This window comes from Cupressus sempervirens, chromosome 2, assembly GCF_028749045.1.
Source record: "Cupressus sempervirens isolate cs-2001-9-10 chromosome 2, ASM2874904v1, whole genome shotgun sequence".
Taxonomy (NCBI): Eukaryota; Viridiplantae; Streptophyta; class Pinopsida; order Cupressales; family Cupressaceae; genus Cupressus; species Cupressus sempervirens.
In genome coordinates, this window is record NC_143119.1 from 272134830 (window position 1) to 272146785 (window position 11956).

General features: G+C 37.3%; 1 pseudogene; it reads left to right on the plus strand.

The window, feature by feature from the left end:
* The first annotated feature begins 399 nt into the window (after nucleotides 1-399).
* LOC149572108 (trifunctional UDP-glucose 4,6-dehydratase/UDP-4-keto-6-deoxy-D-glucose 3,5-epimerase/UDP-4-keto-L-rhamnose-reductase RHM3-like) lies at nucleotides 400-11477 on the plus strand (annotated as a pseudogene).
* Nucleotides 11478-11956: the final 479 nt, after the last annotated feature.

The following is an 11956-nucleotide window of genomic DNA, read 5'->3' on the forward strand; positions in this document are numbered from 1 at the left end:
TGATTATAGATCAAACTCAATTAAAAACACAACTAAATATCTAGGCAATTAGGCAAGTAAATTTCACCTCCTCATTTTTCTTTTCCTGCATTTTTTTACAATTAAAAAATTTCATTATACTATGATCATGTGTCTTAAGATCACATTTTCCAAAGAGGATTAAAAATCTCACATATTTAAATTATATATGTGCACTAGTTTATATTTTGTTATGTTTGTGGAGAAGGCATGTGTGTATTAAGTTTTCATTATTCAAAAGTCATTGCTTCCATTTAAATAATTTTGTTTCCCTCACAAGATTGGAAAGGTTTCATTTTTTTTGGTTCTTTGGAAACTTGTGTTGCCTGCACCTTCTTGTATGTTTTGTTTTGGAGTTCTATGAAAGCAGATCTGAAAATAATGGCTTTTGATGGCATGACTACAAATTTAGGGTATTATAGGCCACAAAACATTCTTATCACTGGGGGTGTAGGATTCATTGTATCCCATGTAGCAAACTGATTGACAAGAAAATACCCTCAACACAAGATTTTTTGTGTTAGGTAAACTAGACGATTGATGTCCCACCTCACCCAAATTGGAGGAAACTCAAAATGAAGAGAGAAATTCAAAAACTTAATAAAATCAAATGAGGCTTACACCAAAGCAGAGCAATTCCCAAATGATTCAAATGAGCCACTCCATGCATTTCATAACACAAGCCCATGTTACAATTCATTTTGAAACAACTTCGAGTTCACAATGAGTAATATCTATGAAACTCATGTTCTTTTTAGAGGCCTGCAAGGTCATTGGACAAATCAGGAGGTTTATTCATGCCAGTACGATGAGGTATATGGAGAGACAAAACATGACATTATAGTGGAAAACCATGAGGCTTCTTGGCTTCTTCCCACGTATCCTTACACTTTAACTAAGGCTGGTGTAGAGATGCTTGTCATGGCCTATAGAAGATCTTATGGCTTACTGATGATTACAACCAGAGGTAATGATGTTTATGGACCTAATCAATTTCTTCAGAAGCTCATTCCAAAACTCATTCATTTAGCCATGAAGGGTAAGCCTCTTCCCATTCATGGAGATGGATCCAATGTTCGAAGCTACCTCTATTGTGAGGATGTAGAAGAAGATTTTGAGGTTGTTTTACACGGGTGGTGTGGGGCCCATTTATGATATTGGGACAAAGAAGGAGAGGAGAGTTATTGATGTGGCTAATGTATATGAAAGATATTTTCCCTTAACCATATGGTCTTTAAATTTGTTGAGAATAAACCTTTTAATGATTAGAGATACTTCTTGGATGATTAGAAACTCAAGGATTTGGGCTAGTCTAAGCATACAATATGGGAAAATGGACTTGGGAAAACCATGAAATGGTACATAAATCGCCTTGATTGGCGGGGCGACATTTATGGTGCTTTGTTGCCACACCCTCAAATGCTCACAATGGATGGAGTAGAGAGACTAGAAGAAAATGGTTCAGCTAACTTAGTTAGGGGCAGTGGTTCAAAACAAGGTCAGAATTTTGTTCCCTTGAGGAGTTTCTCTCGGAAACGAACCCTGGCATCTTTGATTTATGGATGCAATGGATGGATTGGAAAATTGGAGGAAAGCTTCTCAACCAATAAGGTTATACTTGAAGTAGGAGACCGTCCAAATATATTCAAAATATTAGTGTTTTGGAGAAGGATGAGACCTTGGGAGTTAAACGAAGTGTCATGGGTGTCAACCAAGAAGTGCTGAGTGATCAGGAGAAAACTAGACCCACGGAGAAAGATTAGTATGCTCTGGTTATACCTTAGGCACCTTAGGTAGGAGACCAACTAGATACAAACCAAAAATTAAGGAATAGGGAAAAGGATGAGACCTTGGGTATTCAACGAAGTACCTCTCCCCAGGGAAAGGATTTGGTCCACAAGTTATTTGAGGAAGAGATGGAAAATTGGGTTGAGAATATCCTACTTCACGTTGTAGAGGAAAAGTTGGATGAGATAGCAAAAAATGTTTTGGAGAAGAGATTGGTGAGAATGAAGGAGGAATTGAGGAGAAATGGAAAATGAGAGTGGAGGAAGTTAATAATAGTTCAACTCTCCAAATAGGGTCAACAAAAGATGTGGGGAATGTTAAGATTAAAGCTATAATCGGTTTGATTTAATCTTAAGATGCAATGTTGATACATACATAATTACATATATATATATATATAAATAATATTATATATATAATATATATAATATATTTATAATATTATATATATATATATATATTTATATATCATATGTTATATTGTGATATATATTAACTAATAATGATTAATCATAAAAACACGTCTCTTCATGAGACATGTCTCCTCTTATATTTATAAGAGTTTGGGGTTCTGCATTTGAAACATATCGATTATAATGACAATGTTATTACATTTGCAGAGATCCAAACAATTAACATGGTATTAGAGCCAACTGCAAATGTAACAACGAAAATAAAAAATGAACATAACAATGCTGCCAATATTGCAAATCTAGATTTATTTCTCCTCAAAGCTGGTGTTGAACAAGCTCATAAAGGGCTGAGATTTGTCTTCTTTTGGAAAAGTGTCGATCCATGATCACATAGTGGCTCATTGGTATTGCAGAAGCCTGATGAAATCAAACCGACTGTAGCTATAATGTTAACACTCCCTCTTAGCTAGGGAGGATTTGCTATGGAACACTATATGCTCTCAAGTATATGGAGATATATCATCTTAATGTGATATTTACGGATATCAACAAAAATCCATCAACTCACACATATATTATCATATATTACATATGGAATATGCTTCAATTCACTATGAGGCTAAATTTCTCAACAGGGAACACACATTCCCTATCCTCCAATTTGAGGCAAAGTATTTGATTACTTTGTGGGGATCTAGTAAGAAAAGAGAAAGGGGTAGGCCACCAAAAAGCAAATTAACCAAAGAGGAAATTGCAACATGAATTCAATCTGTCCTTATCTTCGAAATGGAACCTAGAAAATCGAAGGAGATGGTAGTTGGTAAACAAATTGTTCTTTCTTTAATAACTCTCAAAACACCCAAATGTTTGAAGAACAATTGAATACAACAGTTGGGAAAATGTTACTTGATAACTAATTTCCCTCTGAATTATAGGTACAACTCCCTTGTAGGCGATTTTCAAAGAATTTGTTTGTTTCTAATCCTACTAAGGTGTGTTCTTGACTAGAGAACTGAAGAGGTGAACCCAGTTAGACCTAGGCAGGACTAACTTAGGCAATGGGTTGGTCTTGAAATGATATCAATTCCGAAAATTCGCACATCTTATGAATCCACATAATTGATAATGCAATTATGAAAACTTGTAGTATGAATTATATGTGGAATGATATGATATGATGCTAAGATGCAAAACTACAATAGAAGTATTTCTTTTAACATTAGTAATTCTTTGATTACTTATAAGTTCATTAAATTGAAAAGAGACACAAAACTCCGTTTGTTTTCAGATTTCTAATCTAACTTGAAAGAAATAAACAGACAAACATATGCATGGAACAATAAATCAATGGTATCAAACACTACAATTCTTGTATCTGCAAAAACGAGTATTTCACACCAAAATTTTCCGACCTTTTCATTAAAAATGAAAGTTACATTTATAAGCCTTTCGAAAACTTGACCATTACAATTCATTATTACATTTCGGGGCACTTGAATCATTCATAAAACCAACAACCATCGATTACAATTCGATGCATCAGAGCAAGAAAGTAGAAATGGTTAGAAACCTTCAAAATGGTCCATATTCCTCTCTGATCTGTAACAGTCATCTTGATGCCAAATTTGGATCTTGTATCTTAATATTTACAACAAGTTTAAATTCTGGCCATAGATCTTGAATCAACGATCGCGATTAAAACATGTTAATCTTCTTTAATTTTTCCTTTATTGCTTCTTTGCAACTATCATTCCTATGATGTCTTTACTCAATGTGATGATGCGATGATTGGATCTCGCTGCTTCGCTATGTTGACTCAAGGTTGCATTTAACCACCTACAAACACGCAAATACATGCTCTTGCTCATTCGCGACCTTAACCTCAGGTCAACTTTAACCACTTGCGAACATGCGACTGTTCAATATTTGAATGACTTGGATTACTTTTCTCAAGTTTGCCACTTAGAATCCTTTAACTGCATTAGCATCTGCGACGTTGCGATGATCTTTTAATGTTTAATTGTTACCATTTTCACTGGTTCGCAACTTAACATGTTTCCATCTTACTAACCGCAATGAAGTAGCGATGATTGCATACTAACCAAGTTCGCACATTCGCAACATTGAAACCAACTGTTATTTCAAACTTGCGAAGTAGCGAAAACCTTTGAATCTGATTACGTTGCTCCTTCGCAACTATTAATCACTTAACATCTTTATCTCTTGCGACCATGCGATCACTGATTTGATTGACTATCTCGCAACTTCGCTGCCGTCTAAGGCTTAACATTTCTTTCATTCGCGACGTCGTGACGACTTCATACTTAATCGCCTAGGCTACTTTTCGCAGCTTCGTGACTTGAACTCTTAACTCTGCATTTGACCTTGCGATGTTGTGATTGCTTGCTTTTGCTCTGTTGCTGCCTGAACAATGGGTTTCTTCTAACCACATGTGACTATGGGATCAATGGCTTTCGCAGGTTCGCCATGTTAACTCCAGGTTAGCGTTAACTCTGTGCGAACATGCGATAAGCGTGGATTTCCTTTTAATCTGACGACTAGGATTAAGGATTTCTAAGGACACTTGTGATTCCATCTTAGAATATCATCCGTTGATCTGGTCGTCATCTGACAATCTAGACTTAATATCTGAGCCATTTGACTTGTTTATTTTACAACATAGATGTGCGGATTAAATATAAGCTATCAATTGGATTTCAAAGAGAGTCAGACCACCTTTTACCAGGTTCTTTCACCATTTTTAAGTATATTGAGCATATCCAAAAGCTTCTGCTACCTCCTCTGTATTTGATCGAAAAATTTACCTTCATGGGGGTAACTCGCCGAAGAAGGCAAATGAGGAATTCCTATAGGGGTTGCAATATGAAGACTGGGAATTTGATTTTCATCCTCGAAGAATTTCATCCTCGAAGAAATGCATTATGTTGTGAAAGAATGAATATGATCTTTATTAGGTTAGGTACTAAACTTACCCATTATGAGACATGAATTTAGGATAACCCACCTGGTTCATTAGAAGAAAAGGCAAATGAGGGAAACCTGATAAAGATCTCCTAGCTTAAGGAAAACTAGACTTAGACTCATCATAAGAAAATTAGAAGAATACCACTTTTGACCTGATATCTAAAGTTCATTTGTCTTAACAAGGGAGGAACAAAAGTGGGGGTAACAATGGCTTCAACCCTGATTCTTAAACAAATGTGTATATGTAGGAGAGCAGTACTCTCTAAGGGCCCAATGAAAATCGTCTCCTGGAATGTTAAAGCTTTGAATGCCCCAAACAAACTCCGCCTCATCAAAAGTCAAATTGACTTGAGTGGGGCAGACATTCTTTTACTATAAGAAATCAAGATGTCTTTGGCCCAGAAAGAAAATATATTCAAAAAATGGACCTAGTGGTCGTATATCCAATCTGTTTCTGTGGGGGCATTATGAGGGATGGCAATCATTTTGAGAAATAACAAAACATGGGTAAAAGGAATTACCTGTAGTCCAAATAGGATGATGACTGAGGTGACAAACTTTGATGTGTCATTCATTTTGTTTAATGTTTATGCACCTAAAGTCAACTGCTGGGAAAAAAGACTGGGAGGCATTGTCACATAATATTCCGAAATATGATAATCAACGGATGGTGGTGGGAGGTGATTTCAATGCCATACTAGACTTGGAAGATATGATTGGTGGCATAGCACCACCAGTTTAAATGGTTCAAGATTTTAAGGGTTTTGTGCAAGAAAATGGCATAGTGGACTGTGTCCCCAAGTATGGCAAGGTTACTTGGACCAATAGGTTCTTTGTAAATCTTGGATGCTGGACTTAGTTATACCTTATGCAATGATACTCCTGTGGATGGGTTCTGACCACTATGCACTTCAACTTGAGATACTGATGGAATCCAAAGGTGAAAGAAGGAAGTCCTCCTTTAACCTAGAGAGAGTGTGGTTCAGAAATCCACAATTCATCCATCTATTACAAAAATGGTGAAGTGAAGCCCCATATGTAAAGGGGTCTAGGATGTTCCAATTAGCTAAGAGGTTGTCTTATATGAAAAGGAGGATCAAGTTATGCAACACCACTGTATAAAAAAATGTCTTCGATGAGAAATCAGTATTAATGCAGAAATTAGAGGATGTCAACTAACATGTTATGGGAAAGGAACTCAACTGTTTTATTTGAAAGTCAGAAAGATATTAGTCTCCAATTGGAAGAGATTCTGGCCCGGGAAGAAATATAATGGAGACAATGGTTGAGAGAGTTATGGCTCAGGGAAGGTGATAAAAGCACAAGGTTTTCCATACGTCAGAAAAAATCAGAAGACAGAGAAATGCCATATATTAGATCAAGAATGAGGCAGGGGACACGATTAATGATGAAGCAGGCACACAAAGAGAAGCTGCATCCTTCTTTTCAAAACCATTAAAAATTCAGAATAAGGATGTAGCAAAAGAGGATACAGAGGTAATTGATAGCATCCCCACACTAGTTCCAGATGAGCATAATAGTTACCTTATGAGCTCATTCTCATTAGAGGAAGCTAGATGTGCACACTCGTTTACTTTATCATAAACGTTGGTCTTTCACTGGGAAAGACTTCTTTTTATCTTTGGAGGAATTGAGGAGAAATGCTGTAATGCTTAAGCAGTTTAACACCACTTTTATTACCCTCATTCCAAAATTTTCACAACGAGATTCCTTTGCATAGTTCAGACCAATTTCGCTGTGTAATATCATATATGATTTTTTGACTAAATGTATCCTAATAAGATTAACCAAGATCGTTCTTCTGATCATTTCCCAACAAGAGGGTGGCTTTATACCCGGTAAAGATAAAATAGAAGGTGCCTTGGTGGCACATGAAGCACTACATTCAATAAAAACAGTGTGTTTCCAGCTATGGTGCTTAAAATGGACATGATGAAGGCTAAGTATCTTAGCAGTTTTGCAAGAAGTATTTAATCAGGATGGGATTTGAGGCCAACTGGTGCAAATGAATTTTGGGCTGTATAACAGGGACAAAGTTATCAGTTTCTCTCAATGGTACTCTGTTTGGATTCTGCTCCTCCACAGGGTGTAAGACGGAGATTTGGTATCTCCATTCCTCTTCATTATCATGGCAGAAAGGTTGAGTAGGCAGTATAAAACTCATAGTTTCAACTGTGTATATATATATAAAATTTATTTTTACTAACATCTATATATAAATATAGACGTGCCTTTGACTTTTGGAGTTTATTCTTCTTGTCTTGGTTTAGGTTTTATATTTAGTAGTTCTCTATCTTCCTTTTGGGGTTGTTGCTTATGGTGTTTTGTTTTTATATTGTTTTACTTATAGTTTAGGCCTTTTATTTTTATTTTTTATTTTTTATTTTTACACTGATTCTCTCAACCCCCCCTTTTTATTGCTAAGTCTGCTATGTTTCATCATTCACGTTATCTATCTTTCTTCATCCTGATGATGGATCACAGAGTGTGATCCAAAACGTTGATGCAAAAACAGTAACACAATTGAATCCAGAAACATTGTAAGAAGTATAAAACTCAGTCAGGAGTATGGAAGGGGGTACCATTTGCAAGGTCAGATGTGCATATGACACTCTATGCTTTGGTGAAGCTACTTTGGGGGAGGCTACAGCAAGTAAACAAACTATAGAATCATATTGTGTTGCTTCAGGACAAAAACTGAGTGTCACCAAAGCTAAGATGTTCTTGTTTAACTCTCCAGGTTTGGTGTCTTCTGCTAATCAAAAGTTGTTAGGATTTGAAGACTCCTCATTGCCATGCAAATATCTTGGGATCCCATTTTAAAATGGGGCAAACAAGGTATCATACTAGAAGGACATAGTGGCAGCTATTAAGGAAAGGATATCATCGTGGAAAGCAAGATGGCTTTCCTTGGAAGGAAGAGTTCTACTAATTAAAACAGTCCTCAGTTGCATCCCAAACTATGGGATGTCAATCTTGCAAGCCCTAAAGGTTGTCATGGATGAATTCAAGAAAATTGTGAGAGACTAATTATGGAAGGGAAATATGGATGATAAGTAAAATGTCGCCTTACTCGCTTGGGACAACATATGCAAATCAACAATGAATGAGGGTGCAGGAATTCACAGTGTACGTGGAAGGAACTTGAGTCTTGGGGCAAAGCTAACATGGAAATTATATGAAAAACCAAACACAGTGTGGACAAAGATCATTAAGGTTAAATATATGGACAGTCATGAAGCTGAAAGAATCTTCATTTTATAAAACCTACCAAAAGGATCCTTAATGTGGGAGTTCATAATTAAATGCAGGGAAATATCTTCCACATCTATCATGGGTATTCAGAGATGGCAACGCATTGAGATTCCTGGAGTGGAATGCCAGCCCCTCCCTCCCCTCAGAAAAAACACTCGGCTTGAAGAAGCAAAAAACGTATTGCAAAGAACCTGGAGTAAAAGACTATATATCGAGAAAATGCTGTGAGGGGATAATAAATTGGGCCTGGAAAAATTTATCAGAAGTGGACATATCAGCAGAGGAAATACAGCAGCTTAAGGACATCTTAGACCGAAGATATATTTTGCCTAATTCACTGCACGATATATTAATTTGGACCATGAGTAAAGATCGTAAGTATAATGTTAAATGGGGTTACCAAGTTATTAAATCCATAATTAAGGAGGAGATCAAGAGAGAGTATAAGCACTGTTGGAATGATGCTGTTCTTCCAAAAGCAAGGTCATCTACATTTCTTGCCTTAGAGAAGAGGATACTAACTAGTGACAGACTGACTAAACTAGGTATTGTAGACGACTTTTAAGTGTCTTATGTGGGGATGGGGAGGACACATCGGATCATCTATTTATGAGATGCAATTTTGCAAAGCAATGCTTGTTATGAAGCATACAAAAGTTAAGATGGGCTGGAGCTCTCCCCAACTCCTTTAGGGAATGGTTGTCAAGCTGGCCAGTGTTAAGATACAAAATCCTTCTTCACGTGTATTTGGCTCATTTTACCTGCCATAGTAATGTGGAATATATGGTGGGAAAGAAACTAAAGAATTGTTAGGAAAAAACAAGTTACTTGGGAAATGATATGCAGTTGTATAGAGAAGTAGGTCTCTGAGAATGTTATAAATGGGCAGATCATTTAAGGGGTCATTAGAAACAATATAAAGTGGATATCCCCACAAGTAGGATGGGTGAAACTAAATTATGATGGTGCATGTAAGGGTAGTCTGGGAGATTCAGGAGCAGGGTGTATTATCAGAGATAATAATGGAAACATGCTTGGTGCTTTGGCAAAAAGGCTACCAAGGGATACTATTAAGTTAATAACATTGAAGAGCCAATGTTCTATTAGAGGGAATAAGACTTACTGTCAGATTGAAGGTCAAAAACATTCACATTGAGGGAGATTCCCATATTGTAGTGTCCAGCTGTAATGGTGAACAAAGTTTGCGATTGGCAGATTGGTTATATTTTATCAGAATTTTGGAGATTACTGCTAAGATTCTAGAGCTTCAAAATTAATCATTGCTTTAGAGAAGTGTATATCTTAGCTTACTTTCTTAGCAAATCAAGGGGTATGCCTGCAAGAGGAGAGTAAGGAATTTAACAGAGAGGAACTAATCAAAGGGTGTTCAAGACAGTGTTTCTGCTTTAGAATTGTCTAAATTCAAATAGGAGTGCACTCAATCAGCGACGGAATGAAGAAAGCCTCAAAAGAGCTCGAGTTGAACGAGTAAACTTAATGCAGCCGAATTCCTGCCCATGCTGGTTTTTTGGAAGGTTGGTGAAAATTCAGAACTAGTCTGTCATGGAGCATGCTTGCAGCGATTGGGTTAGAGGAAGTGTTATTGGAGTGGGGGGCATTTGGTACTGTTAGCCTGGCCATGGATGAAGTCACTGGAGAGCTACTTGCTGTCAAATCTACTGAATGAAAGGACAAATGGAGTTCTTTTGGCTATAGAGAACGAGATAAGATAAGATAAGAAAACTTATCAGTGTCCAACAAGAGACCACAAACGTGCCAAAAAAACTGAGAATACAAACAGAGGCCAGAAGGCAGCAGGACTGCCTAATGGTGTCCAAGAAAAAGGAAACCAGCAGTGCAAGAAGCAAAGAAATAGAAACAACACCACACAGGAGGGATCACGAAACCGTGAAACAACTAGCAGTTCATAGTCATGGAAAAGTAGCTTAAAACTGAAGGATAATTATCCGGAGATAGGAGGACCGCTGACGTTGATGGTGCATGTGCATGTGATCTCTGCGCGGTCTCACCAATCTGGTGTGAGTAGCAATGGACGGGCACCAAGACCGCTTGGTTCCCCTAGGAGAGGTAACCGGAGTGAAAAAGGAAGTGATAAGTGGATGAAGGGACGCAGATCCAGGGGGGATTAACTCCCGAAGAGTGAGATCCTGAAGACCTCCTGGAGATATAGAGCAAGGCACCACTGATCATCATACATGATTATTGTGGATGAAGTATTTGGGTAAAAATTACAGTGATGATTGTGGTGTATGCAGGAGAAATTTGTTGATGGAATACATGGCAGGAGGAAGTATAGCAGATAGTTTACAGAGATTTGGAGGGCCATTGGAAGAGTATGTTTTTCATATGTGTCAGAGACATTCTTAGAGGCATTGATCATCTACATAGCTAGGGGATTATGCTTGCTGATATCAAGGGAAAGAATGTGCTGGTGGGGGATTCTGGTGTAAAGTTAGCAGACTTTGGGTCTGCTAGGGTGATGTCAAATGAGAGAGAGAGTTGCAAATTTTAATTAAGTGGGACTAATCCTTGTAATATATGGTCCTTGGGATGTTGAGTTGTGGAGATGGAAGCTGGCAGGCTTCCATGGACTGGCATCTCTCAACTTTTGTTACCATGCACAAAATTGGGTGCTCTGATGAGCTTTCAGAATATCCAAAGACTCTGTCTACTCAAGGACATTATTTTCTATAGAAATGCTTTCATAGGGACCCCAAGAAACACCCAATTGCGACTCACCCTTTTATCAGTGAAAGAGTTAAGCAAGAATCAAAATCTTCCATAAGTATGTTGGAAATTCAATGTGCACAATACCAGTTGGATATGTCTATCTCTTGTGAAACTCTTTCTGCTTCAATTCCACCATTGTCTTTGCTTGGAGGCCTACCTAGTCCTCCTCCTCATCAGAGAATAGCAAAACTGGCTGAGAAAAGTGGTGTCGGAAGAAAGAAGATCAGTGGTAATATGCCTAACTAGTGTATAGCCCCTGCTTCTAACTGGATTGTTGTTAGGTGCCAAAAGAACTATATGCCTCCCAGGGTGGACAGTCTTTCTTCAGATTTCAATGATCGATCCTTTGTTTAGAAGAACTCCTCTGTTAAGACTTCAGTAGCAGTCCGCTGTAATGCCAAATCTCAGTGCAGTAAATTTAATGGCATCCATTCCGAAGACTTGGGTGCTACTCATGATAATGGTGTTACATCCCAAATTTTGCCCAAATTTTTTTAATCATAACTGTTGATTTAACGAATTATTTCTTTTTAGGGTCCTGCGAAATGAGTTAGTTATTTATATACGTCGTACTAATTGTTGATGATATGGTCGGTAACGAATTATTTCTTTTCATGATCATGTGAAATGAGTTAGTTATTTATATATGTTGTACTAATTGTTGATTAGCAGTTGTTTGATTTAAATTAGCGATTAATATGTTTTATTTTGAATTACTATGGAAT